The sequence below is a fragment of the Corvus moneduloides genome, chromosome 17, assembly GCF_009650955.1.
Source record: "Corvus moneduloides isolate bCorMon1 chromosome 17, bCorMon1.pri, whole genome shotgun sequence".
Classification (NCBI taxonomy): domain Eukaryota; kingdom Metazoa; phylum Chordata; class Aves; order Passeriformes; family Corvidae; genus Corvus; species Corvus moneduloides.
The window spans coordinates 13,741,021-13,761,805 of NC_045492.1; the positions used below are offsets into that span (position 1 = coordinate 13,741,021).

At 47.4% G+C, this 20,785-nt stretch overlaps 1 long non-coding RNA gene across 1 annotated transcript; it reads left to right on the forward strand.

Annotated features, from left to right (window-relative positions):
• Positions 1 to 5,529: 5,529 nt before the first annotated feature.
• LOC116452733 lies at positions 5,530 to 20,785 on the forward strand. Its single transcript, XR_004243584.1, has 5 exons — positions 5,530 to 5,725; positions 6,188 to 6,261; positions 8,118 to 8,227; positions 8,835 to 12,328; positions 16,986 to 20,785. It is a non-coding gene; the product is annotated as an uncharacterized LOC116452733 (long non-coding RNA).

A 20,785-nucleotide genomic window follows, 5' to 3' on the forward strand; every position in this document is an offset into this window, starting at 1 on the left:
GAAGGGGTAGTTCTAATCCTATTTATGAGCCTTACTGCTCGTACTGAATAACCTCAGAGGGGTGGGAAAGTTCTGGGAGTGCTTGGGGTGCAAATGTGCACGAAGATCTTCATCACCAGCATGGGGTGGGTGAAAAGGGGGCAGGGTTTTTTCAGGTTCTTTGTGCAGCTGTCACTTTGGGTGCCCCAGTGAGAACCAAGGCACAGGGCTTTGACCCATTTCTCATGAGAATCCTGGGAGATTCTCTGCTCTATCTCAGTGTCAACCAGGGGAGAGTTCTACCTTCAAAACCTGCCCATGGGGCAGGAAACCACTCCTGGTGTTATTTCTACATCGAGCACCTTTCCCATGACTGCTGTTTCTCGCGGTGAGGGATTGGTGAATTAACCTGGGTGGGTTTTACATGAGATCACATCTTCTGTGGTTCCACCAGTGCTGTGCAAACACCTGCACCAGCAGAACTGTCAGGGCCCAAAATGAGCTGGGGGCTGCTCAAAATCCAGTTGTTAACCCAGACCTAAAACGTGCTTTGCCCCTCTACAGCCTGAGGGGACACTTGGCCACAGAGAGGAGATGGAAGAGCTCTCAGGTGAATGGATGGAGCTGAGCTAAAAACCTCCAAACTCTCTTCCAAATGTGGAAGGAATTACCTTGGATGAGCCTCCTCTTGACTTGACATAGGAGGTTTCAAGTTTCATGGCATCTTACATTATTGTTTAAATTTGTTTCAGGCAAGAAACACACTTTTTAAGGGCAGGAATACAGATTTGTGAGATGCTAAGACACCTGAAAAGCAAGAATACAGATTGTAGGATGAATATTTCACAGAGTAATTATTTAAATATATTCAAGTATGAACATCTTTAGATCCTAAATTTAGTATTCCTTAAAAACATAATATTACAATAAAACCTAGCCCGCTCTCACATTGTTCCTAACATCCCAAATCTCTGCCTGAACCAGCCAGTTTTTAAAAATCATGGCTGGTCGCTTGTTCAAAGCCTCCCACTGATATTTTTGCCCCAGACTTTAATTTTTGGCATAGCACTTGCACATATGCAAAACACGATGGCACAGCAGGGCTGGTGTGGGAATGCTCCGACGGGAGAGGCAGCTCCTGTTCCCCGCAGGGATCCCTTGCCTCAGGCGGGGTTAGGTGCCTGCCTGGGGCACACGGAGCAATCCAGAGCTTTTGGCAGCTCCAGGCAGGAGCACTCTGGGCATGGAGCAATCAGGGACCAGGAGGAAAACACTCCCTGGAGACACCTGACATGAGAGAGATGACAACGACTGGAGTACTTGGGTAAGGAGGTAAGATTTAAGGAGCTGAGAGCTCTGGTGGTGCTGCTGAAGGAGGGAGGTTGTTTTACAATGCTGAAGGTGACAAAGGAAGGCATGGACACATGCCTTGGAAGGCAATAAAACACTGGGAAAGAGAGGCAGCTGCTGTTGTGAACTCCTGCCCAAATCCTGAGCTTTTGGGGAGCCTCGTTGTTGTACCGGAGGTAAGAAATCCATCTCTCCCCTGATCTGTTTGTAAATCCCATTTTCACTCAGCCCTCCACATCTGCACACCAAGGTGAACTCCAGTTTTAGGGCTCAGCTCTTGTGGTTAGGCCCTGCAAACAGCTGGATCCCCAAGGTTTGTGGTGATTACACCCCTCACAGCCCTGAGCTCTCTGTGTGGCTGCAGGGACAAACAGGCACCTGCAGGAACGTGAGCCTGCCTGCGTTGGTGACAGCAGCACAGCTCAGATTCAGCCACACCTGCCCTATTTAAAACCAGCAGTAAATGCTTATTACACTGCAATAGAGACAGCCTCTATCACATCCCGTAATTGCACCGTGGAGTGACACAAACACCTTTTGTTATTCATGGGACCACCAAGCCCAATAAATGGCTCCAATTCTGGACTTAAGTAGGGGCACATTATTATCAAGTGTTGGCCATGATATAATTGCTGATACCCCTCTCCAGCCACCTGTCTTCCTGTGTGGTTTTTGGAATGTCCTGACGGAAGATTTCATCTCCTGAGGTGCCCTCACTGCACCATGTTCAAGTAGGGTGTGCAAAGATGATGGGGAAGGTGCGAAAGAGCTCCAAAATTTTCATAATCTCAGTGTTACCTCGTGTCCTTCCTGTTCTGTGAAAATCCAGCAGGCTTTACACCCTTCACAGCAGGCCTTTCAGAGGCATTCTCACATTTGCCATTGTTCAATGCAACGTTGGAGCCAGAGGATGATCACAAATGCTGTGTTTGGACCAAGCTCTGGCTTTGGCACCTCAGTTTTCTGGAAGGACCAAGTCGGAGTCACAGGAGCAAGTCCAGTCCAGCCCAAAGGTTGCCATTTGGACCCCTGACTTATTTTCCCAAATTGTTTCCCTGTTTCCAAACCCTCCACTAACCCAAACTGAATCTTCCCTAACAAAAAGCCCCTTTCTCCTCCCAACTGAAAGCAGAATGCTTTGAGTAATTTCAAATACAAACGTGCAAAGAAACCTCCGCCTGGGTGATGCTACGAGAAGGAAGAGTGTGCAGTTTGCTTTATGTGCTTTTAGCTGTTCTACCCTACACTGCAACATGTGCACCCACTCTTGTAACCTTTACTGCTGTGCAAAGATGATCTGTCATTCCTACAGAATATATATATATATTTATTTATTCCGAGGCAGCTCTGAGTCCTGACTGCCCTCTAGAGAAATTCTGCTGCAAAAGCTCAGACCCACAGAGTCAGCAAAAAATAATTGCAGCCCTAATCTTAACTACAGCAGCTGCACATGGGGTCAGTGACAAGATCTGGAGGAGCAGAAATGCACTTAAAGGACTCTTTTTCTCGAGCCTCTCACTGCCAGTGGGAGCTGTGGCCAGACACAAACACCCCAATCCAGTCACTGCCTGGGAAAGCTCAGCAAAAACTGTTTCCACTTTCCACGAGTTGAAGTAGAAAAGAGATGAAAACATTTTTTGCAAAGAAATTAAAAGCCACCTCATATTCACCTTGCTGGCATGTGATGCTTAAATTATTGAAGCTGCACACCTGAAACTCTGTGTTCTTGCCTTGTTCTCATACTTGCAGCTCTCACCAAACGTGCCTGAGAAGGGTGGATGGATCTGGCTGTGATTCCCTCTCTGGACACATCCCAACCCCTCCTGGACGTGCTCCTGGGTGACCCTGCCTTGCACTGGAGCCTCTCCAGAGGTCCCTTCCAACCCAAATCTGAGATCCGGAGAGTGGGTGCCAGGAGCTGTGAGGCTGCTCAGGACTCTGAGCTCCTGCAGGGGCAGGTGAGCTCCTACAGGTACCCCTGACCCCTGGAGTGGCTGCTTGCTGCTGCCCCGAGAGCAGCTTTGGGCGAGGTTTATTTGTGTCGTTCTGTAAAATCACAGTATCAGAAGACAGTCCGTGTTTTGCAGTGCTGGGGGATGTTATTCCACGTGCTCAGGCCAACACAGGGAAAATGGCATTTTAGCCGTGAGAAGCAGTGCAGAGCAGCTCAGCATGCACTCAGCAAACTGAGATCCTGTTTGGACTGACAAAAGAGAGGAAAAATGTCAAATACGTGTCTCTGTGTGTATTTTTTCCCCAAAGCAGCTGAATTCCGCTATCCTGCAGAATCTTACTCATTCACCAGGCTGTCAGTGAAGTTCCCGCGCAGAGCTGAGCCTTTCCAGCCTCGCGGGGTCTGCCCTGCCTGACAAAGCCCAGGAAAGGTGGCAGAGGAGCCGGGGCAGGAGCGCTCCCGGAGCAGCCTGGGCTGCCCTCTAATGGCACCTGTGCCGGGAGCACTCCTGGCTCCGGGATCCTGCCGGGATGTGCCGGGAGCGCTCCTGGCTCCGGGATGTGCCGGGATGTGCCGGGAGCGCTCCTGGCTCCGGGATCCTGCCGGGATGTGCCGGGAGCGCTCCTGGCTCCGGGATGTGCCGGGATGTGCCGGGAGCGCTCCTGGCTCCGGGATCCTGCCGGGATGTGCCGGGAGCACTCCTGGCTCCGGGATCCTGCCGGGATGTGCCGGGAGCGCTCCTGGCTCCGGGATGTGCCGGGAGCGCTCCTGGCTCCGGGATCCTGCCGGGATGTGCCGGGAGCACTCCTGGCTCCGGGATGTGCCGGGAGCGCTCCTGGCTCCGGGATCCTTCCGGGATGTGCCGGGAGCGCTCCTGGCTCCGGGATGTGCCGGGATGTGCCGGGAGCACTCCTGGCTCCGGGATGTGCCGGGAGCGCTCCTGGCTCCGGGATCCTGCCGGGATGTGCCGGGAACGCTCCTGGCTCCGGGATCCTGCCGGGATGTGCCGGGAGCGCTCCTGGCTCCGGGATCCTGCCGGGATGTGCCGGGAGCGCTCTTGGCTCCGGGATGTGCCGGGATGTGCCGGGAACGCTCCTGGCTCCGGGATGTGTCGGGATGTGCCGGGAGCGCTCCTGGCTCCGGGATCCTGCCGGGATGCTCCGGGAGCGCTCCGGGATGTGCCGGGATGTGCCGGGAGCGCTCCTGGCCCCGGGATCCTGCATTCCCTGCAGGAGAAATGGCCGTGTCCAGGGACAATGGCAATGCGCTCTGTTTGTACACCCGCAGGTGAGTGTTGGTACAGAGCTGCAAAGGCCGGCTCACATCTGGAGGGTTGTGTTCAGTTCTGGGTCAAGAAAGAAAAGGAGGAACCAGAGAGAGTCCAGCAGAGGCTGCAGAGATGCTTTGGGGTCTGGAGCATCTCTGATGAGGAAAGACTGCGGCAGCTGGGCCTGGGCAGTCCGGAGAAGGGAAGGCTGAGAAGGGATCCCATCAATCCATACAAACATCTAATCCCCTCAGACTGAGAGTGCAAAGTTAGAACTGGCACACAGAGACAAAAAACCAACAATTATTCCTGGTTTTGGTTTGTTACAATAGTAGGAAAGAGTTCATTTCACCCCTGTCTGCAGCCAGATTCTCTTACATTCTAAATAAACAAGGGCTGGAAAGAAAATGAAGGGCTTCTAATGAATATTCTGCCCAGTCTCTAAGCAGCTCAGGAATAGTATTTTAAACTGAACCCAGAACTTTTGAATCCAGGCTCTTCTTTCACTCCCTGAGCCGCTGCTGTCCCTTTATGCTCTGTTACTTACAATATTTTGCTCACCAGGTTTTTTTAATTCTCTTGAATCGGGGAGAAGGGAAGCACCAGAATTTTTTTTCTCTTGTAGAAAAAATGCTTCTAACTTTTCTGAAACCTAGAAAAGGTTCTGCTCATTTTGAGGTAAAGTTGTAGTCAGGATTTTACTTTATCTGAACCACCTCTTATTCCATAGATTTCTTAATTGTCATTTCCATTGGCTCTTTCTCCTCTTCTCCACTGAGTAATGTGGAAACCTGCAAAGGCAGAATTCAGGGTTTGAGCTCAATTTGAGTTGTTTATTTGCGACATTTTTATTTCTTTTCCCACTATGTTTGCTCTGAGGCAAAGGTTGGTTTGCCCCCTGAATAGGGACCATCACTCTGACTTCGTTATTGCTGCTTAAAAATGCTTCCTGAAGATGCCCTGCTTTTTCCTCAGTGCAGTTCAGAAGGCAGAGTTGCTGTTCCAAAGGCCTGTCCTGCTTGTATCAACTTGGAAAGCTCAGATGGAAAAGGATTTCCCCAGGGCAGCCCTCCCCTGCCTGTGCAGGAGTTTCAGTGATGCCCACGGGAAGGGACCAGGATCGTCTGGTTCCACTTCAGAGGAACTCCATGTCTGGGGTCCTCATCGCTGCAAAGGTCAGGAATGCATCCCCAAACATTGATTTTTTTCCTGTTATTCCAAATTATTCCCCTTTGTGCTGGCCGGTGTGAGGATGGGGAGGGGAATTGGAGCAGTTGGTGCTGAAATAAAAGTGGTGAGGGAGCGCTGTGGGCAGGGGGATTTGCAGCTAGGTCAGCACTGTGGTCCCCCGGATCCATTAGCACCCCTCTGACCCTGCTGAGAGGGGAATAGCAGCACCACGTTTCTGCTTGACCTGGCACCAAAGCCAGCAACAAATCTCTTTATTTTCTGAAGTGGCTGCTTGGCAGTGCTGAGCCCAGGAGGGCAGCGAGCTCTGGGCAGCAGCAGTGGGTGAGGGATGGACAGTGGTGCTTCTCACCTCAGGATAGCCAGAGCAGGTACAGAGAATGCACAGAAGAAAAACTCCAAAAATTTTGATTTCTACTTCATTTCTGTCTCTATTTTCTCTGCGTCAGGAGGACCTACAAAAGATGAATTTTAATAAGCAACCAACCTCATGGAGGCATTTGAACTCACACCCCCAGTGCTGGTGAGTGACTTACCCTCCATTGGTTCTCTGGTTTATTTTGTTTTGGTCTAGAAAATCTCCTTGAAACTCAAAAAATCTTCCTGGCAAATGCTTACTCAAAACTGACACATTTCCACACAAGAAATTGGTTTAAATAGCGAGTAATTTCCAGTGAAAGCTTGTTCAGGCAAGAAAATACCCAGATATCTCTATTAATTGACCTAATCCTGCCCTGCCAGTGATACCTGAGCACAACTTGGACAGTGCCTGCTCAGCTCATTCAGAGGACAAACTGTCCCTGAGGAGCTTTGGTTGTGACCATTGTCCCTCTGAGCCATCCATCCTCTACTGCACCATCCCCTCAACAGCCAACTTTGGCTTATATGTTTATTTTTAAAGACTTCTTCCCCTTCCATTACTCAATTTTCATCTTCTCTGAAACTCTTTCTGGCCCAGGCAAGAGGGGACACAGCAACGTGGGATTTGTTGATGAGGTGATTTTGAGTGGCAGCTCTCACTGCTGGCAGTCAGGGAGCTCTGCCTTGGCTTTCTCAGCAGAAGCCGTGGCTGCCCCACCCCAGGCAGTGTCCAAGGCCAGGCTTGGAGCACCCTGGATAATGGAAGGTGTCCCTGGTCCCATAAAATTCTGGGATTTTATGGTTCCATAACTGAGTTTGTGATGCATCCCACCCCTGGCCCACGATGTCAGATATGGACTAAACTGGGTACTTTGGGGTGGAGTCCAACACTGGCAAATTTTCTTCATTGCAGTTGTCAGCTGCATTATTCAAAACAGCTTAATCCTGTCTGGCTCCTTGCACACAAATGTAACATGCTGATAATATCCATTCCCTTTCTTCTGTACCTTTGTCTGTCTCCATTATCATAATTCTGTCTTCCAGCTTTTTCCTCTGCTGAGCTTTCAGAGACCTTCCTAATCAACATTTGACACAGAGGGAAGATGGGTGGCACCAGGGTGGGTAAAAGGCTGTGCTGTAATTTGAGGGGCTCTACAATCATCTCCAGGAGTGACAGCACAGCCCAAGCAGCAGCTACAGCTCACTCACTCTGGGGAAAAACTATTTGATTTTAGATATAAATGTATTTATATTTATGTGCATATGCTTGTACACGTCAAATACTAATTTCTTTTATTCTAATTTCCTCTCATTTCCATCTGTCCCTGTGCCTCATCAGTCTGGGGCTGGGCTGGCTCTGCACAAGCTTTGCCTTTGAGGTGGCACAGAGCATCATTCCAGGGAAGAAACTGCCCCCAAAAGAGAAGTTCTCCTCTGTTCCCCTGTCACAGGGCTGTGGATGCACTGGTGTGGCTCTGACACCCCCGTGCCAACCAGTCAGTGCTGGGAACACTGGGATAGGAGCTCTGGGCCCAGCACAGGGAGGACCTGGAGCTGCTGGAGAGAGTCCAGAGGAGGCTCCAGGATGAGCAGAGGGATGGAGCAGCTCTGCTGGGAGGAAAGGCTGGGAGAGCTGGGATTGTTCAGCCTGGAGAGGAGAAGCTTTGGAGTGACCTCACTGTGGGCTGGAGGAGCCAAGAGGAAAGATGGAGAGAGAGAGAGGATTTCTGAGGGATGGAGTGCCAGGACAAGGGGGAATGGCTTCAAATGGACACAGAGGAGGTTTAGATTAGAGATTAGGAGGGAATTGTTCCCTGGGAGGGTGGGCAGGCCCTGGCACAGGGTACCCAGAGCAGCTGGGGCTGCCCCTGGATCCCTGGCAGTGCCCAAGGCCAGGCTGGACACTGGGGGTTGGAGCAGCCTGGGACAGTGGGAGGTGTCCCTGCCCATGGCAGAGAAGGTATGAGATGATTTTTAAGGTCCCTTCCAACCCAATCTACACCATGATTCCATTTCCAGGAGCAGGGGAGCCAGACTGGAGCCAGAGTCCCGTGGGAGGCACCCGGAGCCCCCGAAGGTGCCAGGCTGTGGACACACACAAGGAAATGTCCCACCAGAGCCTGGTGCAGGTAAGGGCAGAGTAGGAGCACCCCCTGACCCAGGCGGGGATCCAAGCCCTGATCCCACAGCGGGGCTGCCCAAGCCCAGACATTAAATGTGACCCAAACCACCTCCCATTTCCAGCCCCTATAATTCGTAATCCTATAACAAATGTCCCCATCACTTTTGATGTGTATATGAGATCCTTTCTGTCCTTAACAGGGGGAAGGATCACCTTGTCTCCCTCCTTGCTCTGCTGGAGGCCAGCAGGTTAATTCCATGCTCTATGCATGGATAAGAAGGAGGGTAAGAGGAAGGAGTAGGTCAGGCAGTGGCAAAGTTGAGCAGCTCTGCTTTAAACACTTCATGGGGAACTGTAAAACTTCTAAACAATTTAATAGATTAACTTCCCCTTTCAGTGGCATCAGTAAAACTGAATTATCATCCTCACTTTTAACTGATGCCCAGGCCCAATACTCATCCATCAGGGATCATTTACTGATAAAGCAATCAATCCTGCCACGGTGCAGAGGGGACAAACTACTCTAGATACCATCACCAAATATCCTTTCCACCCCAAAGCTTTCTGTGAGGCTTTGTCAATGAAAGTGCATTTGTCTCCCTTATCTGCTGCAGGATATGTGGAATACAAAGGAAGAAAGTAAAATCTGCATTTGATGTGCATGTGCAGGTGGCAGAGACATCACCCACCAGGAGGATCTGCCCCGTGCCAGGGGCTGAGCTCAGCCCCTGCACCACCACCTCAGGTACCACAGCGACAGAAATAAAGCAAATGGGAAGGATTGGAGAAAAAAAGAGAGAGAATGAGGGAAAAAATGTATTTCTGTTATCCTTGTTTTAGAAAATCTTCTGTGGCTTGAGCCAGAATCTCTAAAATCTTGGTCGTCTTCTCAGAGATGCAAAATAGGCTTCTCTTTTTGACTCCTCACTGGTAACAGGTTTGGGTTGGATATTTGCCTTTCTAATCTATTAAAGATTTGTTTCATTTATTTTCATTTGTATCAAAAAGCTCAAAGAGAACTGGAAAAAGTTAAGAAAGTTTCTGTAATTCTTTTAATCAGCAATTGGATTTTGTTAAGCTCTGTCTTAATGAGCACAACTATAATTTAAAGAACTAACTTCAAAAATATTCTTTTTTACTCAAAATATCCCCACTTGTCCATTTCCACTAGAAAACAGGGAGATTTTAGTAATAGGAAATCATGTTTGAATGAAACATAGAATAATATATTTGCTAAAATAAGGATGATTTTAAAATGATTGATTTTCCTGCTCATTGTAGTTACATTTCTCTGTTATTTGACCACAAGGTGAAAGATCAGAGCAAGTTTATTTCTCATTCAGATATGAACTGTACTAAGACCCAACTCCTCGGGTATTTGTGGATGATAATGTGGCTACTGGAGCAAAAAGGAACCTGTCCCTACAGCTGCTGAGGAGTTGGGATTTCATCAACAAACAGGTTCAGGGTAAATTAAGAGGTTCAGTGTAGCAGAGTTCTTCAAAGACTTTCTAGTTGTTCAACTCGAATTAAAAGTCAATTGAATTGGACACTTAATTCCCATTTGTGTCTATGAAAATCTCTCCTCTGTCATATCCTGGGTTCCAGTTCTGGGCTGAAAAAGCAGGTGCACAAAAATGTATAAAGAATGCAATGAAAGTATTTATTTTGGGGAGTATTATGGCATTTATAATATTTAACAAAGAGTATTTCCACAAAAGCACACACACCACCAGATAATAACAAATTAAGATTTTAATATTTGCATTTATGTGTGTGACCTATCAGCCAAGAAATTGTGTGATTTTTGTGTCCAGAAAATAGGTTCTGTGCTGTGTGCCAAAGGCAGCTCCGAGCAGCTGACGGAGGACAGCCAGCACAGCCCTGCTGGTGACACAAAACTGAGCATCTCTGTAAGGGAATTAACAGGGGCAGCAACTGTAGTTGGGGCTCAGAAGTGATGACAATAGAAAATTCTTCAGGGAAGACAGTCTGACTCTGCAGAAAGTTACTGACATATGTAGGACAGGAGAAACAGCCCAAGAGCAAATACAAATCCTGTCTGAAGATCGTGTGGTGAAATGTATCAGAAGGAATTACAGGAGATGAAAATGCAAAGGTAACGTGTAAGGCAGCGCTGTGTGTGCCTGCTGCAGAGAAAACCAACAGTGCCAGAACTACAGGAGCCCCTGGAAGGTCAAACCCTGATACTTAGCCTCAAATACCTTTGAATTTTTCTGTCAGTCAGGTTTGAGTGAGCAGGCCAAAACCCACTGTGGAAGATTCTGATCTTGGGAGAGACTCACAAGCTGAAGGACTTTATTCCTTGCTCCTGGTGGGGACGTGAGTGACAGCTCCCAGGGGCAGCCACTCCCTGCAAAGCTCTGTGATCTGGGGCTGAAGCACTGTCAGAAATGTTCTGGAACTTTCCATTGCGCCCACCAGCGCTGAGCACACAGAGCTGGCAGTCTGGGCACCCAAAGCAGAGATTGCAGCAACCCTAATGCAAACCTCAGCTTGTAAATCCACTAAAGATCTGGTGAACACTGCCCTTCCCTCCCCATCCTCCTCTGCTGAGCAGATTTGGTGCCAACCCAACAAATCTTTGGTGTTCACCAAAGAGCTGCCAATGGGACGGGACCCACCAGGAGAGCCAGAGCTCCCCATCCTTGTGGCCCTGCAGAGCTGCTGAAGGTGACCTGACTGGGCTTGAGAGGTTTTATTTAACCTGTGGATAAACTGTCTGCAAAGAACTGTCCAGGCTCTGAGAAGAGCACAGTGATTGCAGGGAGAATGAATTGAATCGTTGAGGTGTGGCCCTGCCGAGCAGCATTTGGCCAGCAGCAGTTGGGATGCCAGCAGCAGGAACCAAAGTCAGCCCCACTGGCTGAAGGATTCTTCCTGTAAGCTGAGCCTGGTTTTAAAAAATTTACAAATCTCCTTCTATCACTGTGCTGGTCACTCATTCCCCAGAGGACCCTGACCAACACTTCTGTGCAGAGCAAATACCAGCAGCAGCTCCTAATTCTGCTCAGCAGCTGATAGGGATGCCAAGGGCTGCTAAATGATGGAAAGCAAGTGAAGAAACAAAAACTTACCCCGTCACATCAAATATGGCATAATGCACTGGCACCCCGTGCATGGACAGAGAGGAAGGCACAGGAGGAACAGCAGAAAGGTGAAAAGCTCACAATTACCACAAGCGTGGCAATGGGAAGCTGAGCTGAGGCCCATCGTTTCTCCAGGACATCAGGCAAGAACCGAAGGATTCACCATCTGCCAGGGTCACAGGTGTTTGTCACCTGGGTGCAGGGGATAGTTTGGGGGCCTGTGGGGCTGCCTGTCCCCTCCCTGAAGGGGATCCACTTTATCCCCAAGGAGAGAAGAAAAGCACAGAGCCCCCGGGGAGCTGCAGGAGCCTCCCACAGCTCCGGGCTCTGTGCCAGCCCTGCCGTGCCCAGGGCAGCCCAATGTTCCCAACACTCCCAGTAACTGCCGTGGCCACCACAGTGGGAGCAGGATCTGTGTGCAGGGGCTGTCACATCATCTTATTCCAATACATCTCACTCCAGGCATTTTGTTTCTTAAACAGTCCCCGGGCCCCTCTGGAAACCATCCTGAGATTGAGTTTTCAATATTTTTTAACAGTATTAGAAGTGACTTCTCGCCTCTGTGTGTACAAATGATTGGAACTACCCCTGTTTATCCCTGTGACAGATTTCTGTGCTAATTAGATATTATTTTACACCTCCAACCAAATCCCAGCTCTTTGGGAAATCAGAGCCTCAGCTAAACCCCTCAGAACAGCTCCTTCCTCGTGGAGAGCACTCCCAAGCACTCCTCATCCCACCACGAGGACGTGGGGATGCCAAAGGTGCAAGCAAATGCATGCTGACCAAGAGAGACACATCAAAACAAGCTTTTGAAGCGGAATGATTTCCAAATCACGTGCAAAGTGAGGCTGAGGTGGTATTTTTACAACTAAAGGAACCTGGGCACAGGACAAGGTGGTGCCCTCCACCCTCAGGACTTTTGTCAAGGTCCACCAGGATCTGGAAGGGACTCTCACCCCCTGGGAACCGATCAGGATCAACAAATATTAACAGAGGTAAGACTCACAAGCAAATTTTCAAAGCACCTGAGCACCAAAGCACCACTTTCTGTGTTTATTACTCACAACGAACCCGTGATTTCCATAAGCACTTTGCTTCTATTTGATTAAATAGGGAAGACCCAGCTTTTTCCAGGTGCCCCCCAGATCCCACCCCACTGGGACACCACTGCTGAGCTCATCTGGGAATCTGGCTGCAGGGGCGTGTGCTGAGAGCCTGGAAAATCCAGCTCACCCCGAGCTGGCAGCTGATCCTGAAACAATATCTGGAAATCCACTCGCAGCATTTGCAGTAACGACCCATTTGCATACACAAAAGCTGACTTTTGGCATCAATAACATTTTCTTATAACTTTCCCTTGAAAATCTGATCCAGATTGTCTAGACAAGTCAAAAGGCTCATTTGTGCTTAATATTTCATAATTTATTATTGTGCCTTCCATTTGGATACATTTGGAAAGGGCTCCTAGGGAAGCTGGAGTGCTGGGAGGATGTAGTTTTACAGGCCACTCACATAATCCCCTGCTCTGGTCAGACAGACCCTTGAAGTTTGTTCTAAAGCTCACACACACAAACTCAGCCTCATAAATCTCCTTCTACCCACTGGCACGCACTTGAGACACCCCCAGCTCATCCAAACACACACATTTGCTTTTTATTTCCTCCTATAGCTTTCTTTTTTCAATAGGAGCATTGTAAATGTTTCAGCAGGTGAATGTTGTAGAGCTAAAAGAAATTTAAATGTGCCATGTATTTGCTAAGCAAAGATACCCTGGCAAGACACGGAGACACCTTTAAAAGGGTCTGTCTCTCTCTTTCTTACTCAAAATGCAGCTTTTACAAATATGACATCTGAAAATTAAAATGTTTGTTCTGAAAGTAATAGCCAAGATCATGGAATATTTATGTGATCATTAATATTTGAATTTTGAATAATGTATACTTATATATACCCACCAAAGGAAGCAATGTGGGTTTTACAGTAAAGTCATATTGTCTCCCCTGTAACAAGTGCAGGGGCAGCTTTATTTGCATTGCTCACTTGCAGGGATGCAATATCAGATTACACCCTTAATTCTGATTCCTGGAAATATCCACGTCGGGCTCTCTCCCTCTGCGCACGCAGGAGGTCCAGATTCAGAACAGCCTCTTCTAAAAGCTGGGTGTGAAACAGCTCCTCCTTGAATCCATTCAATTCCATTTGCTCCTAATTGCATCTGCTCCTCACCAAAATTTTATCCCTGGCAAACACAAACCCCATGCCAGCACTCAGCAGGAATGGTTTCTCTGTGCTGACAGGTGTCAGAGGATGCTGACAGGTTCTGGTCAGTGCTGCCAGTGCCAGGACGAGGAGCAATGGCCAGAAACTAAAACCACAACCAGTTCCACCTCAACAGGAGAGAAAACTTCCCATAGAGGGTGGCAGAGCCCTGGAACAGCTCCAGGGAGGGCCTGGAGTCTCCGTCTCTGGAGACATCCCAAACCCACCTGTGCCACCTGCTCCAGGTGACCCTGCCTGGGCAGGGGCTGGACTGGGTGATCTCCAGAGGTCCCTTCCAATTCCAAGGATTCTGTGGTTGATCCTGTGTGCAAGGGCACTGTCCAAACTGTGATCTGCTCCCCTGGAGTGCCTGGGCAGAGCTCCTGACCCTACTAAGCAAATGTGGGCCCATTTTCCTCAGAGCCTGGGCTTGTATTTTGTATTTCAAATTGTGGGCTCGGCACGCAGCAATTTCACCTGACCTTCGCCTCAGGATCCAGGTGCTGACACAGCCATCACAAATGCAAACATTCCTTAAAATATCCCACTGGACATTCTGGACTGACAAACATCTGACACTGACTGACAAACACCAGTGCAGGATGTGGTTTGTGCCCACCAAGGAGCTCTTGGCTTTTTGGGACGTTCCCTGTAGAAGGACAATTCCCAGAGTGGGACGCAGAGTTCATTTGAGCACAGCCCAGATTTCCCACTCGCTGGGCTGCCTCTCTCTGCAGTTTCTAGAGCACCCAGCTGCAGGAGAACTGAGCAGGTCTTTGAGCACAACTGTAAAACTTAAAAGAAGGGATTTAATGTGAAAACCACCTGAGAAAGGTGATGTGAAGTAAAACAAATCCATGAAATTGTGCACAGACAGTTCTTCTTTAATTGCAACTGATCAGTAAAGGATTTCCTACACTTAACCCTGTAATTAAAAGAAGATTCACAACCTCGAGTGCATTCTTCCATTAGAAATCTTACATGTATTTCCAAAGCTGCATTTTGAGCCTTAGAAAATATATTTGAAATACTGGCTAACATAAATCACCTTTTATCCACTATTCTCAGTAAAAGTGCACAAGTTGAGGATACGGACCCCGTTCCTGAATTATTTGTGTAAGTGCTTGTTAGCAGAGAGGTGGGAGGGATTCTGTGCTCGGACAATTAATGGATATATCTGACTGAAGAAGAATGTTTAAATCAGTTGAGCCTGCAGCTGAAATCTTTTGCTCAGATTGTAAAGGGAGCCAGAGTGCTTGGCATCTTCCTCCCCAGCATAATCCCATCGAGCCAAGCAGACTGTGGCCAGACAAAGCGTCTGCAGTGCTGACTGGGAGCTTCCATCAGGGATTTAGACATCTCCCTGATCTAAGCTCCAGTTGTAAATAATTACAGGTGAAACATGCACCCATAATTATTGTTTTGCTCACACACCAAAAAAAAAAATGCTGGCATTTGATCCTTCCCTTTCTCTTGTTTTTATTATACAGCACGACCATGAGAAATAGACCTTCACACTGTGCACAGAGACATTTTACCCTTTAAGCCCCCAAAGAAACATCAGGCCCAAGCAAATGCCCTAATTACTGTGTCTGCACTCAGCGTGTCCAGGTCAGTGTGCAGATCCTGCAGAAAGGCAATAGCAGCTTTGGGAAATCATCTCCTGGCTTATGAAAGTGCCACAGCGGTGCTCTGTGTGCAGAGATGTGCACAGGTGTGGGGCTGAGCAGGGTTTGAAAGCTGCTCCTCTCCTCAGCCACACACAGCACCAGCCAGTGGGGCTCAGCCTTTCCAACCCTGGCCTGTGCATCACACACAAAGCCTCTAACTTGGGTATTTTTTCCCAGTGCCTTGAGGTTGGATATTTTTCCCAGTAACTCGTGCCAGAGGTAGCTGAGTAACACTCTCTGTTAGAGAGAACAAATCCAACCCATGCCTTCACTTTTACTTTGCCAGTGTCCTTAGTTATGGGAGTTACTGCTCGAGAATGAGCACTCACAACCGCACAGGTAAGGCAGACGTGTCTTGTTCCTCCTCTCCTGGCACACAAATCGGATTTCTAAAAATTCACTGTAGTAATCACAAAGAGCTGCTGCAAAGAATTACTTGAGAAAACCTTCTGAGATTTCAGCCTACCTCGTCCCTTTGTTTCGTAACTAGAAGGAGCATAATGAATGCAAAAACTCTGTGAATAGAGCTCAGCAGGGCCCACTTTTTTCTCCTGGCTCCTGTGATTATAATAATTTGATTTTATATGTGTCTATCCTAAGACCCCAGCTAGGGAGCAATCTTTACTGAGTCATGAACTTTCACATCATTAAATCTATCTACATTTATTTTAAACATATCAAAAGTGTCAAGTAACTTTAGTTCCACTAAATTTTATTTGTGCTGGGTGAAATGAAGTTGGGCCACTTGGGAAAATAAGTGGAGTAGTTTCCTGAGCAGCTGGGAAGGGATTTGGGAGCAATTCCACCCCCCGAGCAGAGCAGCCCATCCCCTGTACAGGACAAGTGTTTACAAGGACAGGAACCTGAGTAATCTCCCCCCAGTCTGAAGGGAATATTAAACTCTTCTGTCAGTTAGGTGTATATTATTTATGGCCCTTTTTTTATTGTTGTTGTTGTTGATTTCAAAAAATATTTCTTTGTTGGTGCAACTCTGACTCCCGATAGAAAGTGATGAAATGCCCAATATGTTAAGAAACCTTATCACTAAATCAGAAGCAGAACTATAAATTTGGGCTTTTGAAACTGAAGTGACTGTTGAGGATCATTTTGCTCCTGAAATATTACAGCAGTGATCAATTTGCTGTAAAATTAAGCAGTTTAGCTGTGCAATCTATAGATGGAAAACATGTTGTTCTTGAGCAAAGTTTATGCCCTGCCCAAGGGATAAATTAAATTTTATGGGTAAGACATGCATTATTATACGCTTATCTGTTTAACATATCATTCTTTTCCACATCAGTATTATAAATATTTTTAATCATACATTTGATCTCTTGTGCATATAGTGATATGGTAATTCCCCCTTCCCCCCTCAAAAAATATGACCAAACATAGCTAATTCATCACAGAACAGGGGAGAATATTCTAATCTTCCCCAGAAATATGCTGAAGACTGACGCAGAGGCACTTAGAGTTGGGGCTACTTTGCAATCATTTAGTGGGATAAAATTGTCCTGAAGGAAGGGGTGGAGCTACGTTCCCCATTTTTATTACAGTTGTTATTATTGAATATTTATCTTACAAGGCTCTAATCAAACCTGGGGCTGCAGTCCAAGACAATTCAGTCACAAAAGTTTGGGAAAGTGGTGAAATATGTGCATTTAGCAAAGCTGTTAATGGTTTTAGAAATTTCTGCTGGTTTTCCTTGAATTCTCTAACTTAGAGTCAGAGCTCCCAAACTGCCCCAAGCCCTGGCTTTGCAACAGCGGGAAGTTTGTACAGAAACGGATCTTCTGGAGGCCAGGAGAGGAGGAGGGAGAAGCTGTGAATCCTCTGCCTTTCCCAGAAGAGAGACAGCACAGAGAGGACCCTGGAGGTGTTTTAGGAAGAAAAGCCACAGAGAGCTGATGCAGGGACAAAGCACAGTCCCAGGTAAATCACCTGTTCAACACTCACCACACAGGACACTTTGGTGCGAAACTAGAAGCAGATGAACTCCATTTGGCCATGTTTGCTATCGGCCACATCCCTGGATGGATTTTTTAAAAGCCAGTGTTGTAAGGACAGAGGTATTTGTTGTCATTCTTGCTCTTGTAAGACAAGAGCTGGGAGAGTCAGGCATCTCCCAGGGTTTTGGTTTCTGGGGTTTTTTGTTTCTGTTAAAGCAGATTAAAGGGGGTGGACTCAATTCTGAGTTCACCTGGTTGGTTTGAATGGGAAAAGTAAAGAGAAATTCACCTTAATTTGTGTATTTGCTCCCCAGTTGCCTTCGGCACCTGTCACCTCCCCTTGCTGTTGTGAATACTCCAAGCCGTTCTGTGCGTCATGTGCAACTTTGGCTTGAGACAATGCAAATTCTCCTAATTTCCTTTGGAACTGATTTCCTTCCCTGCCCAGCTCTGCAGATCCGAGGCGTGGGTCCTTGGAACATTCTCTGCATGGCTGACAGCCCCTTTCTGCTCTCACCGCCCCCATGCCTCCCTGCACTCACTCAGATCATCAGGCTGCTGGCTTTGGGTGACACAGGGATCACTGACATCTTATTCCACTCATCTTCATCTGCTCTTGTTTTTTATTTTTATTTTCTGTAGCATATGCTTTCATGGTTTTTTCTTATCCCACAGAAATGCTTTCGACAAGCACATTTGAGCCCATATTTGAGGCTGTTTCCATGTAAATAACCTTTTCAGAGGTTTATGGAATGTGAAGGTGAATATAAAAAAAAAAACTACACACACAGGAGACAAAAAAAAAAGCCTTGAAGGTGAGATCAATCCAACCACGGAGAAAACATTATTATATTTTTTATATATCCATTTACAATGTAACATGTTTGGAATTTCCTATTTGTCAAAGCCATCCTACAAGAACTGCTCCATCCCCAAACTCTGAGGAACTTGTGTCAGGATAAACCTGAGCTACTGTAGCAGGATGTTAACAAAGCCCAGTCCCACCCACTGAATTCAGTGCCAATGAGCCACTGTCCTCACTGGGAACTGGAATGAGTCCCCAGCTGGGACAGTAAAATTCCTTCAGACTCTTCCTTGTCTCTTGGAGGAGAACAAGACAAAGGAGGTGGTTCCAGGCCCAATATCTCACACAACTCAACTACACTTGATTATTATTTGCTTCTCACAGCCTGAAAAGAATCCCACTCCCAGATTTGTCTGTCTCAGCCCCGCTGAAGCTGAGCACTTTCATACATATGTATGGATAGCTTAAGTTTTTATGAGCATAATTTGGGCTTTTCAAAATAGTGACACAATAACAAAGCAAAATTGAGACACGCATGTAATTTGAATACTGATTTGGTTTTATCTCTTCCTGGTGCTGGCACTTTTGATGCTGTTCTTTTCCATTCCATCTTCTCTCTGTTCTTATTTCCCAATGAATGGAATTAGTTGGGAGGGCACTCATGGCTTCTACCAACCAAGTAAGAAACCTGCTCCGTGACCTCCCTGAGAGTTTTGAGAGTCGCTGCTACCACTGAGTTTCCTATCAGCTGCTTAGAGATGTGTCCTGATCCTCTTGTCATATAGGGAAACCTCTGGCAGAAGGTTCTTGCCCCGTTCTGCCGAGTTCCAAAGCCACAAGCCCTGATTTTTACTTGCAGCACTCTGAGGAGGTTGCTGCCAAGGACGTTTGCTGGTTGTGTTCCAGGTCCAGCACCCTCCGAGCTGTTTGCATCCACGTGCAGGTTCAGGACAGGATTCTCAGAGCTCTCCCAGCCAGGTGAGCAGCACAGGAGTCAGGGCTGTGTCTGCTCTGCTGCTGGGGCATCTCCCAAGCTCTGAGAACCAGGAATGGTGAAGCTCTGACCTGTCTCCTCACCCTTTTTTGAGGTTTCTGAGGGAAAGCCCCAGCCCTGTCACACCTGAACAGCAGCACAGAGGCCCCTCAGACAGATCTGAGCAGTTCAGTGTCATGGAGAATCTGATCCTCAAAATTATTCATTAAAAATACCCACTTAATAATTTCAAAGAGAAAGCTGAAAGATGCTCAAGGGCAATCTGTGAACAGAAAAAGGGGGTTAAATTCACCTAATAAATTATTTGCAGACTGAATAATTCATGGCAAATCCAGGGCGCATTTAGAGGGTTTTGACTGGGGCTGTCAGCTCCTTTGGAATGGGAAGATACCTCAGAACTTGGCATTTTCTAAGGCACCATTTCAGTACAGCAGAATTTCCACCTGGAACCAGACATGTGGGTGAAGTCTCCTGTCCCTGACCCCAGCCAGTACCTGGTGCTAGAGGGAAAGTCATAAAAAAACCTTACAACTGGTTTATTCTGTCCCTACCTAATAGGAAGCTCCTAGCAGTGGGCAGAAATGGGAATTAAGGTTTTGACATAACCAGGACAACCTGCCAGCTACATCCACGTGTCTGAACTTTGTAATGTGAGCAGATCAACTTCAAAGTTAAGCAGATGTGGGACCGGGTGTGAGAGTCCAGGTGTGAGAGTCCAGGTGTGTGTCACTTACTGCTCACCTCAGGAACTGCTGTGCCACAGACAGACTTCAAACTATCAGATATAAATGTAAATGAAGATCTAAGACCTTTCTGGAGGCTGTAAACACTTGGCTTCATCTTGTGGCAAAGGGTTAAACTCAGCACTAGCACTGGGTTTATTTTAACTTGAGATAGAGTTTCCAAGAGGTCCGGGAAAATAAGCTGAGGTTTGTCCAAATGCAATGGAAAGCCTGGAATTCTAGTGTGTGAAGTAGCTAATGAAAGGAGCACATGAATCTTTGTAAAAAGAGGTGGTAAAACAAATTTAATAATAGACTTTTTAAACTCCAGATCACTGTCAGAGTATATATGTGTTAAAAGACCTATAAATATATTTTAAAACAATCTATTTTCCTTTCACTTAGCTGCCAAGATCTCCATTAGGAGGTTTGTGTTTCCTTCCAACATTAAAGAATCTCTCTAACATCTGTAGCGATGAGCAGTGAGGAGTGTCAGCTCTGCTTCTGAAACAAGCGGTGCCACCGTCTGAAGGAGGAAAAACGTGAAATAATGAATATGCTTCACAGATCAGGCTGCTGTGTGTAACAGGGGATGGGCAAAGCCTCGTGCCAGGTTTGATCTCCTGAGTTTCTTCTCTCCACCTCTAAGGAATGCAGTTAATGATGTAAAACTTGGAGAAAGTATTGCCCAGAGATGCTGAACCCTGACACAAAGTGCCACAGAGCACTGCGAGGACTGTGCTGTGTGCTTCCTTCCTTCCAGGAGTTGGGAAGAGAAAGGGATCACAACACAACATGAGCCAATCTCAGCTTCACGGAGCAGCCACGACTTGAAAAATGATCTGCTTTTTTTCCATGAAGGTTCCCAGACCCCAGGACAGCAGTGTTGCATGGGGATTCAGGAGGTTTGGGAATGTTTTTATTCCCACAGTTGCTACCATAGAATCATAGAATGACCTGAAAGGGACCTGAAAGCCACGGCAGGGACCCCTCCCACTGTCCCAGGCTGCTCCAAGCCCCAATGTCCAGCCTGGCCTTGGGCACTGCCAGGGA